General features: G+C 35.5%; 1 long non-coding RNA gene across 1 annotated transcript in view; it reads left to right on the forward strand.

The window, feature by feature from the left end:
* LOC139594262 (uncharacterized) overlaps positions 1-6,882 on the forward strand; it is a 172,925-nt gene extending 166,043 nt beyond the window's left edge. Inside the window, exons 21-22 of the long non-coding RNA XR_011680566.1 lie at positions 1,934-2,127; positions 4,020-6,882. This is a non-coding gene — a long non-coding RNA (uncharacterized lncRNA). The remainder of the gene's footprint in view (positions 1-1,933; positions 2,128-4,019) is intronic.
* Positions 6,883-18,151: the final 11,269 nt, after the last annotated feature.

Here is an 18,151-nt window from a genome sequence, read left to right on the forward strand (position 1 = left end):
ATGTGTTCCATGAAGAAAAAATAGGAACACAATTTGTAGGGGACAAACTTGAAAGAAAATAAGATTCTTAATTATAAATAAGAATTATGTTAATAGATATTAAAGATATGCCATAAAAAAAAAAACCTGAAACCCAAGTTTATACCAAGTAAACAAATTATTTTAAATTAAGTACTTAGAGAGTAGTAGCTTGTTTCTAATTTCTTGTTTTTCATATATTCATATATTTTGTAGTACCCGCAGATCTTATCTAGATGGACTTTTTGTTATAGTTAATGCTGTATAAATATGTAATGAAATTACTTACCCAAAGATATTGAAGTATTAGTTTTATTTATAGCCCAAGCCAACCCTATTGTCTACAACATTGAGTTCCTACATAAGTAAAGTATTTGCTATTGATTTCTTATAAACTTCAGTGAAACATTAAAGAAACTAATTTTCCTTGCTGGGTCTGGTTATATGAGTTAGCCACTAACATTTGTTCCCTGTTTATTAATTAGTGTCCCCAGTGTGCCCTTGGATAATCATGTATAGATGAAACAGCATCTGTCACTTAGCTCAAGTCAAAGTTGACAGAACTAATCTAGTTATTAGAATTGTAGGTGTGTCAAATGCCTATTTTCCTGCCAGAAAATAGGCATTTTTTTTCTTCATCCAACTGAAATCTAACTGAGCAGGACTAATTGACAACTGATTTCAAGAGTAAAGAAAATTTATAGTATATTTTCCAGGATGTAAGAAAATAAAATTCTGGCCTGAATGAAGAATTTTGTAATTTAAAAAGATTCTTCCATGATTGGAATCACAATCTTGTAATGATGGAATATTTCTGAGAAGTAAAAAATAATTTTCAATAGGTGATGAATAAATGACAGTTTATTACTATAGTAAGGGATCCCTTTACTTTTTAATATCCTATACAATAGCAATTCTTTACTGTTTCAGATGCAGTTTTATTGCTGCTATGGTTACTGTTGTCACTTGTATGTGTGTCTATGCTGATTTGTATAATCCATGAAAGGACAGCAAACCTGAACTCGTAATCTATATGAAATAATTTATCAGTTAGCCACAAAATTTACCACAGTGGAAATAAATATATGATCCCACTTGATTTTTGTATGAAAGAATTTTAGGCTGGGTTGATTCCCTTGGGGTGGCTTATTATTAATATCAAGTGTGAGGAATGCAAACGAGTGTGGATTTCTGAGTAGGGAGCTTTGACTCTCTGGATGCTCAGAGGGGGCTCAGAGTTCTTGGAGGAGCTTGTAGGGATGGGACAGGGACAGCCTGTGCTCCCCAGCCAGGTCATGTGTGACAGACCAAGAGACTGGCAGTAGCAGCAGCAAAGGGAGAGCTTTAGCACTTGTTCTCTGGCAATGATGCCCTAATTGCAAGGTTGAACTCGTCTGCCTGACTGCTGGACTAGATCCAAAGGAAGAAGGAGCCTTCACAGGCCATATGTTCTGCTTTAAAAAAAAAAAACAAAACAGGTCAAAAATTGCTAAGTCATTCCTGTTTGTATCTCAGGGCCTTCTGGAGAGCTTGACATGTCTGGGTGACTCTTGTATGACTTCAACTATCACATTTGATAAGGCAAGCAGAACCTCATAGTTAAAATTTCCCTTCCTACACTGCAGCCGTGTTGTGCTTTTTGCTGGAATCTGTGGGGACACCATTTCTTTGAAGCTCTTTTGTATCTCCTGTAACTGTGTGACAAGATGGGTGCTCTAGGGTGGTGCTGGTGGCACATCCCAGCTGTTGGACCCCTCCACTTATCCTCTTCATCCTTCCCTGTTTCCACTTGGTCCCTACAGCAAGAGCTTGTAGCAACAGAGGGACATTTTAGCAATTCTGCTCTACCATGCAAGTCCTACTAAACCAGCAATGTGGTACACTTTAAACTCTCTTGTTTCTTTATGTATTACAGAGCTGGGACATAACACCAGAACAACAAAAAGAAGACTTCTTTACATCCAGCCACCAGCTCAGTTGGTAGCAGAGATGTGTTTCACTTGATCACTGAAGCCAGCAGTGACTGAGGTCCATTTCTGAACAGCTGTGTCCTGCATAAAAACCATTTCTGTTTTTCAAAAGGTTTCAATATTAGACATGAAAAAAATGGTAAGATAGAAAAAGAAAAGAGTTCTCATTAAAAGTGTTCATAGAACTGAAGCTCTAAAGTGTTTGTATTCATGCCCTACCTGCTGCTGGCTGTTCTCGAGAATCAGGACAAGCTAATTTGCTCATTGTTTGCTGGGGACAGAAAGTCATGTAAGTAAAGGAGGAAGTTCCAAAGCACATCACTGACTTACAGCCAGTTCAGAGACTTTTTGCAAATTGTTTAGGCTGTTATTCCCAATGCCAATTAATTGACCTGCATAATTCTAATTGATGCTGGTGTAACTAATGTATTTTCCTCTAGGTATGTGTTTGTTGGGGTTGGGAGCCTTGGCCATTAATTTTTTGAGTTTTTTTTCTTTGGATGAGTTGTATATTTATTTGATATCCTTTTGGAATTTTTTCTCAAACTGAGCAAGTTTGGTTTAAACAGATATGTAGATGGTGAAGTGCAAGTTAAAGTTATAGTTACTGACTTTTATTTTAATAAATTTGTCCTAAATACCTGAGATTTTAAGATTTCCTTTCAATACCATGTGGTTAATGAATCTATATACCTTTCAGTTTTCAGTATAGCTATTGAAATCAAGCTGACTTGCTTTTAAAAGAGAAAATTTCAAAACATGAATCAGATGATGAACAAATAAAAAGGATTTCAAAGTATTTTTCCAGGAAATGGATTTGTGACCAGAGAGAACCAGAATAGAGAGAACTTCTATACTTTTACAAAAACCAGTATTTAAATTATAGTTATAAGCAAAACACATTGAAATTAAAAATAAAAAGAAATAAAAATTAAAGGAATGGAGAGGATCAGTAAAGACAAAGTATTATCTAATCCTCCTGATTTTCTAGGATAGCTGCTGGTACAGGCAAGTGTGATTTTTACCCTCTTTGGTAAGCAGCCATTGCAGAGTTAATTAGTCTCCAGTGTTAGCAAGTGGGTGGCATTTACTTTTATAATAATAGGTCTGTCTCTAAAGTGGAGATAGCACAGGTCATGATTGTGTACCTTATCTTTTGAGGCAGGAACAGTAAAGACTCTGTAAATGGCTTTAAGCAGAAAGTTAACTAAAAGCATTTTGGTGTGTCCCAAGAATGTCGTTTGTTCTAATTATAGAATGGCAAATATCAAGTGGAAAGGATGCTGTGCTGGGGTGGTGTGGGTGACTCAGTGCTCACTATTCACTGCAGAGCAGGCTGTCAGAAAGTGCTACTTCTCTGACTCACTGCATCTTGTAAATGAAGAAAGAAACATGAGCTATATTCATATTATATTCATCAGTGCCATGTTATTTAATTCCAACAGTGTTTGGAGGATTTGCTCAGCTACTGAGCCCTTTGAAGTGTCAGGCCCTTGCTAAATAGTAACAGTAATAGTGCCTAACAGAGTTAATGGCATTTTAGATATAACTGTGGGCTTAAGTGCCATGCTTAAGCAATAAGAACAATAATGGCAGTGTCCTAATTTAACAGAAAGGAAATCTCATTTTTGGCTGTATTACATGAGTTCCAAACAGACATGCACATACACAAACATTAAAACAAATTTGAATGTTTGCCATAAAAATAATTCTAATCTGATCCCGTTTTGAATGCTTGGCTAATTAAACAAAAAAACCCAAACTAGTTACCCAGTGAAAAAAACATTAAATGTTATTTTTCTTGAGGAATATTTTTTCCTAAAGGACCTTAGTTGTTATCTCATTTCTTTTTGGCATCAGAAAAAGACTTGTAATTCTGTAATAGTCGTGTTCTATGTAATGTAAACTGTTAACATGTATTTTAGGCTTTTTATATATATATATATATATATATATATATATATATATATATATATATATATTTAAAATAAATAAATTGTGACTATTATTTCAATGTTTGCTCCTCTCTAGGGGATGTTGAGCAAAACAAGACTCATCACCTTTATGAAGTAACGGATAATTCTGAACTTCTTTCAAGGGGGATCTGTGCCTTTTAAAATCAACTTCCAAACTATTTTGCTGAGTCATACCTAGAGTAACAGGGAACTTTTTCCTCTGATTTCAGAAACTATGGATAATTTTGCCATAAAAATATTATAGATAATGTGTGGAATTCCATTTAACTCTGCTTTTGAAAAGCAGCTAGTTTTTTTACACTGGGGTTTTAAACAAAGCAGCTTTATAAACTAATTGTATGTTGTGTTGAAGAACCAGTCATTTGCTGACTTGTTAGTGGTATATATTTCTTTAAAATGTTCCCTTGAAAATCCTATCAGCTCTTCTAAATTTTTTTTCCTATACAAGGCTCTATTATTTTTGTCCAAATTTTACAGTATTGTCCACAATAGCCAATATGCCGGAAGACCTCTTTGGAAGAGGTCTTTGGAACAAACCTGTAAGCAATTTATTTCATTTTGAAAGTGGAATGTATAGAAGGAAACTGCAGAACAGATGGAAGAAGTGCTATTATAGATTTGCAAACAGTGCAATCAAAGACATAGCTAGTTAGTGCCTGGCAAGATTTTGGCTGTTTTTTTGTCATTTGAGAGGTCTCTTGCTAAGGATGGATGAAGTGCTTTAAAAAGTGAGATTAGCATCAGCATATATAAATAATTTTTTTGTTTTGTTGTTTATTGTCCATTCCATCCCACTGAAGTTGGGTGTATTGGTTTGGGAACAGCAACATGTTTAAATACAGAAAACTCAGTGAATGGAGCAATTCAGCAGACTCTGTTTGCCACTACTGAGGAGGGAGCTCTAAGGATCTTTGGTCTGGTTTTTTCTTTGTTTTACTATTCCTCTGGTTGCAAACTGGGCTCAACACTTAACATTTCAGAGGCTGATCTTCAGAACCTTCCTTTCTGCACTCTGGATGGTTGGATTTAAATGTGGGTAATACAAATGTGTATATGCATATATCCAAAGCTATTTATATTTACCATAAAGGTGTGGAAGCTGTATTTTTTGCTAAGACAAGACTAGCATTCTGAAAAGAACCTGAAAGGTACTGTAGCTTCATCTTAAATTTGTTTTAATCTCATTAAGACTGAATACACATTTTTAAAAGTGCTGTTGAACTTTCAAAACTGACTCTGCCCAATTCCTAGTCAATAGCTTTCATATACAAGACTGAGGCATATTTTTTTGCTTTCTAGTTTCCAGGTTCTTTACAGCCACTGTAGAACAGTAAATTCAGTTGTATTATATTGTTTTTATTAATTATTGTCTGTAATCATCATGTCCCTGTTTATCTGTGGATTATATTATCTTATGGTCCCAGTCACCTTTTATCAGTCTATTCTCTTTAGTGAAGAAACACAGAATTAATTAGGAAGAATAATTATACAGATCACTCATGCAGACCCCCACACACAGAAGCTAACTCCCAGCAACACTGGTTCTACAGACACAAAGGCAATAATGCATTGCACTAATCAGCAATTTCTGGCTTACTAGGCAAATACGACAGAGAGGTTGATTCAAATTTCTAACAAATCCAAGAAAAGGTTAACAAGTATTTTGATGGCTTTGGATCAAAGCAGAGAGAGAAAATTTTCAAATATGTGAGCAGTTAACTTCTGTGTATTTTGATTGTCAGTGATTCGGTCATGAATCATACAGTAATTTAATGTTTAGAAATAATATACTGTGTGCTATCACCTTAACAAGCATAGCATTCTGTGGTGCTGGGCAGCATTTTGTCCAATATAAAGTTATGGTTTATTTGTTGGGTATTTTGATGTTTCAGTGAAGTGTGGTTAACACTGAGGTTTGAGAGCATAATAGCATAAATCGGCTTTACTTTCCTTTTTAGCAGTAATTTCAGTTCCTTTTTCTCTGCTGTGCTTTTGTTTATTCTTCTGAAAAGAATGAAAAAATGGTGGCACCACAGTATGATGATAGACTGGAGACTACTAATATAAGGTATCTGAAGAACTGCACTGAGTTGTGGTAGCCAAACAATTTAAGAAAAATGCTGCTGGCCAAGGGCATTTATGGATGTGCAACCTGCGAGTCTCATTTTTTCAAAATTAGTTGTGACTATGTGTAAGTTAAGTGAATATGTACTTGTGGATGAAAACTGTTCCTACCCAACTAGAAAAAAAGAAGCTGAAATTCAGTTCAGAAAATCTGATTTTTATGTATAGATCCCAGATCATAGAGCAATGGAAATATTGCACGGATTGTGAAGTACACTTAAATATACATAAGACACAGAGTGGTGTTTTTCTTCTGACCTCTGCTCTGAACTCTTAACTGTAGTCTGGTTTACTGCATAACTTGAAACCTTTTCCAGTTTGGAATGGAGTTTCTTCATGTAGAAATGAAGAAGTTATGGCAGATTGAGAAGAAATTCACATGAGGAAAGTTGTTCTTTTCAGTTTGCCATTATGGGTTATTTTTACTATGTTAATAACTATAAATTGAAAATGGGCTCAAAACTAGTTCTAGATCTTATGCTGTTGAAAAGTTTTTGTTTTGGTTTAAATTCAAATAAGTATGCCTTTTAAAAGCATTAGTAGTATAAATCACATGCATATGCTGGCTGATTCTATTACCTCATTTTCAATACAAACCTCTTAAACAGAAGGCCAGAGGATGCATTTCTGCTTTAATCTCTCAGTAATCAAGCAAAAATATGTATTTTAGAAACTTTCACAGACAAATGCTTAGATTGAACTGTAATTTGCATGTTAATACCGGAATGTGTTGTTTCTGACTTTAATTACTCAGTTTTGTACTATTATTCTAATTGTGTTTGGAGTATTTTATCAATAACTTTCCGTCAATATTTTTATCAATATTTTTATCAACATTATATTGAAATTGATGGGACCTTGCTGATATCTAATATGTTGTCAATAGAGCCTTTCCACTTTATGGTAACAACCATTGACCTGTGAATTCCTGAGAGTAAAAGAATACAGGCTTTACTAGAATTTTGTCAAAATTCTAGTAAAGAAACCCCCTCTTGTAAGGGTTTTGGGCTAGATCATCTTGTCTGACCATTATAACTCCACTGATTTTAGCTGTGCTGCTTTGACCTGGATGGTCTGGGAATTTTTGGTATTTTTTTACCTGAATAAAAACGTAGCAGTGGTATCTTAAACAGGTGAGTTTTGGTTACCCTTCTGGTGATGCTAACAGCCTGCAGAGGGTTAGAGCAGTGGACTGCTCAGTTAGAGGCAGCAGAATCCATTTCCACAGCTGTTTGCAGCTAGCAGGGAGAAAGAAATTATTTCAGCCAAAGGTAATGCGAGGCAGAAGGCTAATGGCTATCAATTCCTCACCACCAGTACTGAATCTATTACTGTGCTGATTGCTCAAAAAATTCCCTTGCTCAAGTAAAACAATGCAAATTTTTTGAATTAACTTCAGTAGAGTTTGGTTTATTGACCTATGGCTTTAGAAACTTTTTCTGCCTTTTCTAGCTTTTTAGAAATTCTCAAAGGAAAAGTCTATATCTGCAGCAGATATAATATAAATTTTAAATAACTATTACAACACAATTCTCTGTAACTGCAGACATGAATTTTGATGCTAATCTCTGAATATAATGAACTTTTGTCTGTTATTTTGCTCTCAGATTGATGCTTAGTTCCAGTATCCAGTAGGGCAGAAAAATAACTTATCAGCATTCATTAGATACATGAAACTCAGTGGAATATTTCCTGTTGCCTATGAAAGTTGCTTTCTAAACTAGGAAAGGATGTATGAAATGAGAGAAGGCAAAACAGAATTGAAATTGGATAAGAAGCCTTTCACATAGGGGCCATTAGTTATCAAAACCTATTCTTACATGATGGCTCACTGGTATTCTAAATTTAATGCCATATGTGGGTGATCTCATCATTGCTTCTTACTTAATAATTTAACATCTCTTATTTTTGCTGCTGGGACCTGGGTTTCTTAGTTGTAGCAGGTTTTTGGGGTGTCTTTGTTCAGTTTTTCACCAGTAAAAGGAAACATTGTTTTTCAGGACTATGTTTTCAAATTTAGACTGCTTTTCTTCACAAATCTTATGAGGCAAGCTGGTCTGCTGAGGAAAAACAAAGTGAACAAAGAGTCTTTCCTCTGCTCTTTGCCTCCTCAACATAATGGCAGTGCCATGTGAATTTCTGGTTTACTTCAGAGATGTTCATAATTACAGGTGAGCTGCCACCCCTCCTCTTGTTCTACAATTGAACTTTGTTATAATTTGTTTTCACATAGGGTTTTTGTTTTCACATTTGTTTTCACATTTGCTTGATCTGAGTCAGAATGGATTTTTTTTTTGGTCTCAGTGGCAGGAGCTCTATGCTTTTTTCCTGCATTTCCTCAAACCAACACTGAGGCAAAATTAGTTTGAACAATTGCAACTATATAAAGCTCAAAATTGTTTAGGATCAAGAGCAATTGAAAAACTGAAAGTCAGATGCCAGAATTGTGTGAGACTTGTGATTTCATTTTCAGATTTTAACCCACAATCCACATCTTCTTAAAGGTCAACCCCAGGAATTTTGTGTGTATTTCTAAGGGGTTGGGTGAGGATGTTTTTTCAAAACTGTAATATTTTGCAGACATGCAGTGAGTAACATCCATGTTTTCTATAAAAAATCTAAAATTCTTCCTTAACAACTAAATAATTACATCCTGACATATAAGCACCCCAGTGTCTATCTTTGAAGAGCACAAGACTGATGGATTGAAAGAGGAAAATATGTTCTTATTTTGCATGATACTACTTCAGTAATAGTTAAATAAAATTCCCTGTATTGATCTGGACATGAAAACAAACACCAAGATGGCTTTGTGAACTTAATGTATGAATTGAGTGTGTGAATTCAATTAACGGTCATAAACAAGCAGGGAAAGCTTAGCTCACCCTCATTTCTAGGTTATTGATGTAAGAAGCAAAACACTTAAAAGGAATCAAATTTTTTTCCCCTTCCCATACTTAGGTCAAGGTAGAGGATTTGTGAACACACCATGAGCCTTAGACAGTTCACTATACCTGGACTTCTGAAATAAGATTATTTGTAAAGGATTTTAGAGTTCTGACTTTTGAAGAGACCTCTGAACCTCAGAAATTAACTATGAAAATTCTCCATGTACCTCCTTACTGTTAAAGCTTGTTTAAATTGAAAATTTTCACTTCTTAAGTGGAAAAAAAAAAGCCCCATATCATAAACTTGACCCATCAGCTGTTAATTTGGTTTTGATTCCTCTGGTAAATTCTGTAATTTAAACCAGTTATCTTCATTAGATTTTAAGTGTGATAAATAAATTAGAAGCTGCTTAATTGTTGTTGCTTTTCACTTGAGAAATACTGTGTAATCATAGCTATGACTTCAAAAGTGTGGTATAAGAATTATTTTGACTCCCTGGACTAAAACTGAGATGACAGGATGTAATGTGCTCTTTCAGTCAGTTTTAGGAAGGGACACAGAACTCTCTCCTCATGATATGTCACATATATAAAAGAAGTTTTAGTCAGTGAATACTGTGCTTAAAGGACAACTTCAGCTTAAAGGAGCCCAGGTCTAGCACTGTTCTACAGACCTTACTCTAGATTCATTCTTACTTATTAGTCTTCCAAAATATATATTTGTAAAGAAATATTTCTCTAGAACATATTAAAAATACACTTTTTCTATCTAGAAAAGTTTTCTATGCTGCTTTAAAGAATTTTTTGCTATATGTAAATTTTTGATGCAACTAAGCAGAACAAAATTAAACATCAGAATATTTTTGCTTTAAGGGTAAACGAATTTGATATTCCTATACAAATTTTCCTTAAAAGCAAGTGAAATGAATGATCATACAACTGTCACAGAAAGAAGGGTTTTTAGTCTTCTCTCAGTACATATAAACCTCTGTAGAGCATATTTGTTATGTTTCAATGGCTCCAGTGACTTGTATTTGGAGGATTATTTCAGAGGAAAAAAATCCCATTTGAAAGGTTTTCTGATGTCAGGGATCATTGCCCAGTTAACTTGCTAGTGATGAATGCTTGTAGCATATCCAGGAATTCCATTCTAATCCAAGTGGGAGAAGTAGAATTTTAGCCTAGTGATTTGGTTTTGTTATCATTTTTAGCTGGAATGTTTGTGGGTGATTTTAGCAGAACAAAATTTGCAAGGACCAGGTAGATCTGGAAACTATAACAATGTTAAGTTGGGAGATGAAGGAGACAGCACTTACACTACTTTCCTTTGGACTATAGTCTCAGTAACTTTGTTTCCTAATAGCTCTTTGCAAGAAAAAAGGGGAAAAAAACAACCCCACAATTAGAGCTAGACCCTCTACCAATACTATCTGATGTTCCTCTTTTCTTTTGAGCAGGCTTACTCTATTTTGTCATAAAGATCTTTGGTTTTGTCTTATTTCCTTCTCATTGTATTTTCCCGTTTCTGATTTCTCTGAAATCGTGACTCTTTTCCACTCTATGAAGTTTAATAAAGTTATGCTTAAAGAAAGGCTGCCCTCACACTGTGTTGGTTCTAAAGAGGAGAGGAATCCCCTCTCACAGGGCACAAGTCCAGCTGCTTTTGTCGAGCTGCTCTGTGCCAGTGCACACCCTGCACTCAGCAAAAGCAGAGCAGCAGTGCCAACAGCCAGCCATCTCTCCAGAGCAGGAGATGGCCTCTGTGAATGTCTGTTCTGCTCAGTGGACTGAAAATGTCTCTGAGGAGAATCTCTGCTCTGATCTTGTCTCTGGATTTCTGCAGGCATTTAATCACTGCTAGCTCAGATATCCACCTGAATCTGGCTGCCTGTTGTACTCCTGTGATTGAACCCCACAGTTTTCTGCAACAAATGCACTGACAAGGTGCAATCAGTAAACCCCTTCACTCTAGCAGGCTGAATTGCTGTTTGCTCTTAGGCTGATAGGTTTTGGGCACAAATCTAAAGTCAGGTTGATTTCAGGGTCCAAGATGCTTTCAAGTATCCTTTCCTTCCTCCTTCTCCCTCATTCTCTGATGTTTTCTTGCACTTGATGTACTTGAAACATGTATCTGGGTATTTCACTCTGCTTAGGCAGTTATTGTAAAAAAATTTCCATTCAATGCCTAAACTTAGTGATCCTTAATTTCCTCTACCTTTAAATAATTTTCACATTGACAGTTAAAAGTTCTTCTAACAATAAATGTACTATTTATTACTCCAGAGGAGTATTTTCTTTGCCCAGGACTTTCAGGATCAGGTTTGCAACAGAAGCACAGGGTTGGTGGCCACAATCATTAGGTTGCAATTGCCCTGAGGCCAGGCAGATAGAAGAGGAATTTTCAAACTGCCTCACCAGTTTTCTTCTCAGTTTGTCTGTACCCCAGTATTTTGCAGTTGTTAATACTTCTTATCTAAGGGCATTTCGTTAGAGAAAATCTTTAGTACTGCCTATGATGAGAGTTCTAAATTTCCTCTATTTCTGATCCATTTCCTTTATCAAATACTGTGATACTTCAAAAGGTTATTTTATGAAGTTTTCTATTGGTTATATTTTTAGTCAAATGATATAAGGAAATACTGCATATAGGGTCAGATTGTTTGTGTCCATAACTGGGGGAAAAAAAAATCACAGTGTTGATATCCCACTGTTCAGCTTATTATCAGGCAATCTTAATAGCTCGTTGTTGCACTTTCATCTTCTAATTTTTGGACATTATTGTGTATGAGAGCTGTACTCTGCTTCCTGTTTTTTGGTAGATGTCAGAGCATAACATTGGAAAAAAGTTGAGGGTTCTTTGGTCCTGCTAGGAGATTTCTCAAGTCTTTACTTCCTTAAGATTGTGGTTAATTGACAGTCTTTGAAACTGAAGCTCTCTGCAAATTGCAAACTAGAAGCTGGTGTTTCAAAAGTGTTAAGTAGAGCTCAACAAGCTTTAGCAGAGTAAAAAAAGCTAGTGATTGAACCACCAGTGTGTCCTGTAATCTATGAAAAATATGATGTGTTGGTAAAGAGGAGTCTGACATAATAATGCATTAAAGATCCTTTAACTGAAATTCATGTAAAAATCAAGGAGCTGAAATGAGCAGACTGATTCTATTTTCATATTACCACCTGAAATTTTGTATGATTAATCTGAGAATCTCTGAAAAGTGAGACTTTCTGGAAGTATCTATTTAAGGTATTTAAGTGACTCTGAAAGCCACAAAGTACTTTTGTAAAAGTATACTAGGGTATTTCACATTATTTAAAAACAGTTATTACAATAAACCAAATGCTGCAAAGAGCAGAATGCAAACACAATTGGGTTTTGCTGTAGCCAGTCCTGTCTGTTAGTGTTGTATCTGTTGTTGACTCCTGGCTGACAGAGCTAGACTTCATCAGAACCTGCTTATTTAGTTACATTGAATTTCTCTTCTGACCTGCTGAATAGCCGAGTCACATGGCAGAGATATTTAATGTGCTGCCTTCAGCCTATCCCATTAGACTGAAGATTTATGCTTAATCCAAACCTCAGATGGTTGAGTGGGTTTAAAAAAATATAACTCCACAGTTCTTATCTTTGCCTGGTTTTGTTCTTTACGTTTTCCTTTGGTTTCTGGTAATCATTCTTCCACACACTGTTTGCCCCTTTCTCTGCTGCTGAGCAGAGGGGATTTTCATTCTCCTGGAACACACCAGACCAGCAGGCACAAAGACAGACACTCTGCAGCTCTGCAAAAATGGAGACTGAAATACTGTGCTCCTTCAAAATAAAAGAAATGGTAAAATTAAAACAAAAGAAGATATGAAGCAGTTAGAGATACGAAGATATAAAGCAGTAGAGAGAGTGATACAATTGTGAAGTTTCCAGAAAAGGAGAACTAAAAACCTTGTTTAAAGCAGGCTTTTCCAGGGATTATACAAGTATGAATTTGCATGTGAGTCTGTATCTCTTATCACTTTATGCTATTCATAGAATATCCCAGGCCATCACAGGACTTCAGATCTGGTCTTCCCTCCCCCCATTTGTTCGAGCAAATGGAAGAGTGAACAAGACAGACCATAAAGATGATGCTGCTGCTGCCCATTTTTCATCATGTTTGTAATCAAAAATCTTTACAGTAAACATGTGAAACTATCTCCTGTTTCCTGGACATGTTCCACATTAAATGTAGCACTTCCCTTCGCATTCCTAAGATAAATTATTATTTAGTGTGACCTATGTCTTCCAGCTGTGATATTCTTTGCATCAATTCCTTCTTCAGAGATGCTCCTGTGGCTCTTTAATAATGGGCTAGGAGAGAAAATCTCAACTAGAGAGTACCAAAAAAAAAATTCATTTCAGTTATTCTATTTTAGTTTAGTCTTCTACTAAACCACCCTTTTCTCCAACAAGCCATTGTGTAGGGGTGAAATTTAATATCTATATGAGAACAAGCATTGGTAATCTTATGACAGCACATAAGATTAGGAACAATGAAGAGATTAATTTGATGAGGTTTGTTTATATCTTCTCTCTAAAATCTTTTCTGGGAAATTCTAAAGGGTTTTTGTATTTTTGTTTTTAATCTATGATTAAATTCCAATATATCTCCCACTGGGTTCCTACCTTGTATTTTCTGTTTACTTAAATAACATGTGTTTTATGTAAGAACTGCATTTCCATTTTTCTTTAACCTAAAACATTTCTGTTGAGCTGTCACCATAGAGTGAAAACTTACTTTGATAACACCGACGCTACTTTCTCCAGAATAGACTGCTTTAAAATTTAGCTTTAGAAATGTTTGACTTTATCATGAAGAAATTGTGAATGCTGTGCCACTGAGTGCCAATGACTTTGCTGTATCCCTGCAGGCTGGGAGCAGGAGCTCAGCAGCACCGGAGGGGCTGAGCTGTCCTGAATGTGAGCTGCACGTAATCTCTGGGTGTGCAACTGTGGAAGTGTTTCCAGACTGCTCTGGAATCTCTCCCCTTATGGATCACCCAATAACTTCTTGCTTCTTGCTCAGCTGTGTGCAGAGGTTGGTAGGCGTCCACACCTTCTAAAAAAAAGGTAAAAGCCCCATGAGAGTAACATGAGAAAAACAGGTAATCAAAGAGAAGAGGAGAAAATAAGATGATTTTTTTTTTTCCTGATGAGTTATGTCTCAGAAAGATATTTGGGTGATCAGTTAAAAAAAGAAAAAGAGAATTTTGTCAAATTCCATTGCTCTTGAAGTTGATCAAATTTATGTAGAAAATACTTAATGATGAGAGCTGCATTATATCTTAAGACAACCAGTTAGCTAGTTCTCTTGAAAGACCATATTTTATTACAAGTAAGTCTAAAATATGCATCTGGTAGTATGTTAAATTTGGGGTTTTTTTTCACTTATTTATTGTGAAATAAGAGAAAAAATAAAACAACATAAAGCCCCCCATGGTTTGCTTTTGACTGCTTTTCAGTGAGAAAAAGCTGTGGTCAGTAACACTAAGTGAATGTTTTAAGTCCAGTGAAACAGGCAACAGGATGTGACATTAATTAAATTCATGAATTTTTAAAGAATGAGTTGATTCAAACATCAATTTGCAGAATGACATAGCAAAAGAGTCCACGAGCTCTTCTTCCCTGGAGGGGAGCATAGACACTCAGTGGAGCCTTTGCCTACCAGAGGCAGAGAGGAGGGGAGGGCCAGGCTGGGGTAATGGATGGTGAATGAAGTGTGACTTTCATGTGCTCCTGGCCTCTGGTCCTTCAGCCTTTGAGTGCAAGACAGTTTTTTTCCATGACAAATGTTAGAAAGTCGTTTATTGCTCAGGGTGTTTTAGGTGCCAACAGGCTTGCAAATGAAAGATGGCAAAGCAAACATGAAAGCGAGCATGAAACTATTAAAGGAATGTCAGTTAATGTATACAAGTAGCAGAAATAAAAACAAAATTATGTTAATACCTTCCTCATTATTTTCCCTGGAAGCAGACCTTTAGTCATCTGTCCTTTCTTTAATATCCTTTAATTAAATGTGTTTAAATAAATAAAAAAGCCCTAAGCTTATGTTATGACTAATGATATGACTCTAATGCATTTCTCCAGTGGCAATCACAGCTGAATTGCTGGTGCATTTTCAATGAGACCACAGCTCTCATTCACCGGTTCTTGTGAAAAGGGGCTGCACTGATTCACCATATTGATTAAATTATTTTAATTTCTAGGTTATAACAGAGTGTATGTCTGTGCTTGTGTGGAGGGTGAATACTTTTTGTTTAGTTAAATAAAAAAAGAAGGAAATGTATTTTGGAAAGCAATACTTTGTGTGACACTTTTCTAATATATAAATGAATATAAATATATAATGAAATGCATAGCAGAGTTTTCATGTATATCAAGGTCAACATTAATATTGATATTTTAAATTATTTGATCTCTCTCTGCTAAAATTTGTCTTCCTTGGCTTATGATTCTATAAAAAAAAGTTATTTAGCTTTGAGAAAAATAAATAGTGAAATAGTCTGCCCATTGGGACCAAGTGGACCCAATCTTATCTTTTTGCACCCAGCCTCATAATTCTGGGGAAAAAAAATTAGCTACATGTAATATTTATGATATAAGAAGTACAACAAATACTAAGTTTTATAAGCTCTCTCCACTTCTTATACTCAGATGCTCCATAATGCTCAAAGCAAAAAACTTTTTTACAAAAGTATAAAAAATGATATATTTGTGTTATATGGAAAAATAAAATATATGGGAGAAGGAGCCATTTGAACTACTGTTGAATACTTACTGAAACTCTGACAATTTTGCTGGGAGTCTATTAGCACTAACATGCTCCTCAACAGGACGTTTTATGGCTTTATTATGGATTCTCATTTACAGGAATGCAGAGTCAGAATGCAGCTGGTTTGTTCCATATTTAGCAGTTTAACTATTTATTAACTGTCACAGCTCTCACCCTGTCCAAAGATGTAACACTGAGACCATTCAGTAACACCCTGAGAAATCTCCATGACTGAGCATAAGGATCATTAACATAGCAAAAGTTTAACTAATAAAGTTGAAAACTACTAATAAATCTACCTATTTTTATTGTCAATTAAAATCTGCATACATCCTATGGCATTCATTAAAAATTAAGTGGATAGATACAATCAGAGATAATCATGCATGCCACTTATCCCCGAGAACATGACATGCTGTTAATTCATAGAAACTGAAAGCCTAATTACTTCTATCACTGTAATTGATGGGCTTTGCATGTACTGCTCCATCATAGAAATTAATGTGAAACAAAATTCCCTCTAATTTATTGGCACTTCTGAAATAGAGGAATACTAGTTAAATATGCAGAATTCTGCATATGGGTGCTGTTGCAAATTTCAGTATTAATTTCTGCAATCTTTCATAAGCATATTTCTGCATAGTGTTTAAGTATACTGTAATTATTTCATTACCTAATTGCCTAATATGTTATTAACTGTGTAGTAAAATTAATTTTTTATTAGTGAATATGCTCACTGACCATACATTCTGTGTTTGAGATGAGGAATATCTCATGGTGTTAAATCATCCTGTAGTGAGCTAAGTGCTTTATAAAACACACAGCCAAGGCTACATTAAGATTAATTTTTCTACAGCTGTGATGTTATTGACATATCTTTACTACATTTTAAGTATAGTAAAGGGAGGAATGCTCTAACTTACTCATTTTCTCATATTCCTGTAAAATCAGCAACATTGGCCAAGTTAATCTGATGGCAGCATGACTGATAAAATTGTGCTTTCTTGATACTAAGGCCATGCAATAGAATTCAGCTTAACTTGCTGGAGTGAGTGCACTCTAAAATTATGTTGGGTTGGTGTGGGGGGTTTTTTTGTTTGTTTTTTTTTTGTTTGTTTGCTTGTTTGGGTTTTTGTTTTGTTTTTGTTTTGTTTTTTTTTTTTTTTACTCTCAGCTTAGTGTAGATTTTTTTGAATATATTTTTTTATATATTGAGCCAAATATTTTCCAGCTCTTCAAGGTTTTGGTTTTGGAATGAATGAACAATTTTCTAGAGAGATCACTTTCTTCCCTGGTAACTATAGGAGGCAAAGAGTCTTGATATTGTGCTGTGTAGCAGGGATTGCATGGACAGTTTAATATCTGTTGTAATAAAAATTTTAAATTAATGGTGGTGTTTAAGCATTTGGGCAAGACTGATCAGGCTTCTCTTCTGAATAACGTGGGAAGAGTTCCTCCTGTCCTTTCTCCTGCTCTCTCTGGCCTACAATGCTGTCATTCAGAAAATGAGTGTCGAGGTATTCAGGCTTTACAGTACTCTTGGAGATCCTACACTTTAGAGCTCATAAAACTGACAGTTGGAAATAAAACACCTTGTTGAAATGAGAAGTTCAACAGGTTCATTTTATATTTGTAAAGTTTACTATTTCCCATATTCAAGCTAGGCCAGATGTCTCGGTGCTAGGACATAAAGGGTGGACTGAATTGAGGCACGTGGGTTAGGACTGGTTGGGTTGTTGTACTGCATATTCAAGAGTTATAAATATGTGCTTTTGATGAGATAGAGCTGCTTCCCTCCTCTTGCTAGTAGCACTATCCAATCTGTTTGCTGTCTTTACTTACTACTCCAGCATTCCAGAAAGCACAAAGTTTGCAGTCACTCTTATAGCTTTATCCATTCTTCAGAGAGAAAGAATTGAAGGTCTGTGTACTGAATTGCTGAATGATGGGTTAGCTGTTTTTGCACAAATAAAGGAGCTGGCAATCAGTGGAGGTTTTCAAAGACCTGTCACACACGTACTATAAGGGGTTGGTGAGACCCTGTAATTGAATATTAAAGGACAGTGGTGGAGGATGTTTGATACTATGGTGTCATTTTCTTGAGTCTCTTTTGAGCCATGGGAGCAGCTTAGAGTAATACTTACAGAAAAATGATTGACTCTTTCTACACCTTAAGTCACTTTTCCCCCAGAAGAAATAGACCTGAGGACAGAAGCTCGTTCTCAGATACTGCAAAAACCAAACTGAGTATTAAAGGTGGAAAAAAGATGTCTCTAGGCTCAGGGGAGGGGCAGAGGTTTGATTTTTTGTTGTTTGTTTATTTGTTTTTTAAGGTTGTAGAAAAATCAGTTTTTATTACCAGAATAGTTCACTACAAA

This window comes from Agelaius tricolor, unplaced genomic scaffold (genome assembly GCF_023055355.1).
Source record: "Agelaius tricolor isolate 1412-34295 unplaced genomic scaffold, bAgeTri1.0.p SCAF_11, whole genome shotgun sequence".
NCBI lineage: Eukaryota > Metazoa > Chordata > Aves > Passeriformes > Icteridae > Agelaius > Agelaius tricolor.